Below are 3273 nucleotides of genomic sequence, written 5' to 3'. Positions count from 1 at the left end.
CGGCCCTCCGCCCCACCCCCAGCCACACGCTACTTCCGGCTACCCCGACGAACTGGGGTTGTCTGGGTCCGGTGAGGGGTGGGGCGCATGCGTGAGCTACAGAGCGCGCCCCGGGAGGGGCAGGCCCTGCGGTGACGCGACGCAGTGGGCCGGCGCGAGGGGCGAGGGGCGGGGGCGCGGGCGCGGGCGGGGGAGGCAGAGGCTGCTGCTGCTGAGGGTGGCGGGGCACCGGCGGGGGTAGCGGTTGATACTTTACTGTGGGTCGGGCTGGGACTTGGCGAAAGTGAGCCCTTCCACTGGGCCCTGGCGGGCTGTGACGGTACTTACTGTTGCTGTCGTTCTTAAAGTCTTGTTTCCTGCAGCCTGAGTGCTGCGGAGGCGGTGGTGGGGCTCGGGGCGGTGGAACGCCGACGCTTTGTGTTCCTGAGGCTTGCCCGAAAGGCAAAGCCAGAGGCCGTTGCTGGTCCTGCCAGGGGCCTCTTGGGATGGGTTAGTTTGGGTATTTTATAAGTATGCTGCCCACACACAGCAGATTCGTTTAATTAAAACTACAAAAAAAGCCCTCAAAACAATTAAGCTATTTAATATCAAATTTCTGTGGTAGTACCTAACTCTACTGTAGTAACCCTATAATAATACCTAACTCCGCAAAATCCAGCCACATCCTGAAGGTCACGAAAGCATTCACCACAACATAGCTGTCCATCCGTGCTCTAGGTTCACCATAAATACCTGCTGGTTTAGAGCTTGATGTTTTTTTGGTGGCTGTCCAATGCCTCAGACAACTCTCGGGGGGAGCCTGTTGGTGTCTCAGTCTTTTCTTTTGGCATCCAAGGATCTGGCATACATAGTGTCCTCTCCTGTAGGACAGAACAGAGGAATTCCCCCTGCCCTGCCCCAACCTCTTGTCTATTTGGGGACTTAAAGCTCTTCCCCATGACAATAACTTAGAGGAGAAAAGACACATCTTCTCTCAAACACAATTTATCCGTGGGAAAACACCAAAGGTGTGTGAAAGACAAGCAGTGTCAGGAGGTCACTATGACCGTGACAAGTCCCTCTAACCCGGACTCCAAACTGCAGCCTGACAGCTGCGCTCTTGTGTCAGCGCTATGCATTCCTGACTATCACAGAGCTCCACCACACTGTCCTTTGGACTGGTTTCCAAATTAAGAGCTAAGGCTATCTTCACTCCCAGGCAAGAGGCTGAGCGGCAAAGTACAGTATAGGTCTGAGAAGGAACCCTGTAAATAAATACATGTGGGTTTTGTGCTGTCTTAAGTGGGGAGCCTGTATAGGCTCTATATGTAGAGAGCAGGAGTAAGCCCTCACTGGGCAGTTACTCAGAGCACCCAGGTTAGGAGCCATCTTCTCTCCAATGACAGTACTGGGATCCTGAAATGAGGGTATGTGGGGTGCATGATCTGAGTATTACTGCCTTGTACTGCAAGCTCTTTGACAAAAGAGATCTTTAGAAATTTGTGTAATTAAATGTCAACAACAATTAGATGTCGATTGGGTGCAGATTAATTATTAAGCAATCATAAAAATGGTTTCTATTGACTCTCACTGGCAAATATATTTTCATCCCTAATGAAGGGACAGACATGAGATATATATCTGATTAAAGAGTAAGTAGGGGCGAAATCCTACTAAAACACTATGCTGCAAAATCAGGCTTCATTTTAAAACTGAGCAAGGAGAGTTTATTATTTGTTTGAGGGGGGTTTAATTTATTTATTTGTTTTTCAGAACTGGGACCTGAGATGTATCTGAAATGGACTGTAATACAAGAGCTGTGAGTTTCTGTGAGATGGTTGATGAGCGTGACTGGAGGGGAATAGTTTTCCCAAAGCAGACAAAGCCTTTATATCAGCCAAATCCTTTCCTAACAAAAGGTAAAAAAAACTGATGTCATAATGTAAAACTGAATTAGTTGAATGATGAGGAAATGAAAATTAATTTTATTTGCTAATTACAAACCTCATAAATGTAAAAGCATATTTAAGTCTCTGCCTTGCACTTATGTAAGTAAAATTCTTCAACTGTCTCATGAATCATGTGTTTCCTGCCTTTTAAAGGATTTTAGTAAGTGTTTTGTAGCTGTACTCTGGCACCTAGATTGTGTTTTGACAGTTTCCTCTGTATTTGTGCAGAACTGGCAGCATCTTTCAAAGCAGAAGATACTTCATTTCATCTGAACAGTGCAGCTTAGCCTTTACCAGGTAAGACAGCATTTCTTTTAGAATGAGGGTAGTGAAAGGCGTGATGCATAGTAAACATCATCATCCATTCAGCCAGGGCATTTTTAAGTAATCTGCAAAGCAGCAGCGCAAGCACGAAGATGTTCTGGGAAAAGTAATTTCATAGATGAACGTTTGAATCACAGTAATTCTAACATTCGTTTTCAAGGTCTGAGCAGTGAAGAAATGTCACTGCTGGGACTGGAATCCAACGTCATCTGTCAAGGCAGGGCTAAAAGTGATTGCAGGCCTGTTTTCTGCCTGCAATTTCTTTGATGAAGCTCTCTGGAAGTGTTGTTTTCCACATTAATTTTTTCTATTCCTGCTGCTAAGACAGGTGTGTGTAATTATTCCCATCATACTTTTAAAGCTAAAATGACACCATTCAAACTATTATTACAATGTTTTATTGAATTTCCTTAGATACAATTGAGGAATCTTTTAAAAAACAGAGTTTCATCCTGATACCTCTCCTGAACTTGAAGGTGGAAATTCGCTTGGAGATTACAGTGTGCTGCTCTTCATGTCTTTAGAGGAAAAGGCCTGAATAAGAAAGGAAGTCATGTTTCCTAATATATTTGAAATATGAAAACAAATATTATTTTTACATTTATAATTTATACATGTTATGCTTTCATATTCTAGTGACTATACACAGTGATATCAGAGATTATGGACAGTATAAGAACAGTGCACTTCAATTAATAGAAGGAACACAGTAACTTTGAAAAGTATGCTTCTGAAAACATTTTCCTCAAGATTCTTCTGTCAGTTAAGAGTTATTTTTAATGTAAGATAATGAGCAAGAAGAAGAACACCCTGGAAATATTGTTTTAAGGTATATAAAAACAGAATCTGAAAGTGAGCTGTTACAGTGTCCTGGTGGTTTCAATTGCCATGCTCTCTTCCCGTGCAACTTAGCTTTCACCCAACTGTAACATTCCTAACTGAGGCTGCAGACAGTGTGTAGTGACAAAGTGCTCCTCAAGGCTCTATATGTGTTCTGCAGGTACCATGAAGTGATAAAGCT

The sequence above is a fragment of the Leptosomus discolor genome, chromosome 4 (assembly GCF_034619465.1).
Source record: "Leptosomus discolor isolate bLepDis1 chromosome 4, bLepDis1.hap2, whole genome shotgun sequence".
NCBI classification, from domain to species: Eukaryota; Metazoa; Chordata; class Aves; order Leptosomiformes; family Leptosomidae; genus Leptosomus; species Leptosomus discolor.
This window is presented reverse-complemented; position numbering follows the sequence as displayed.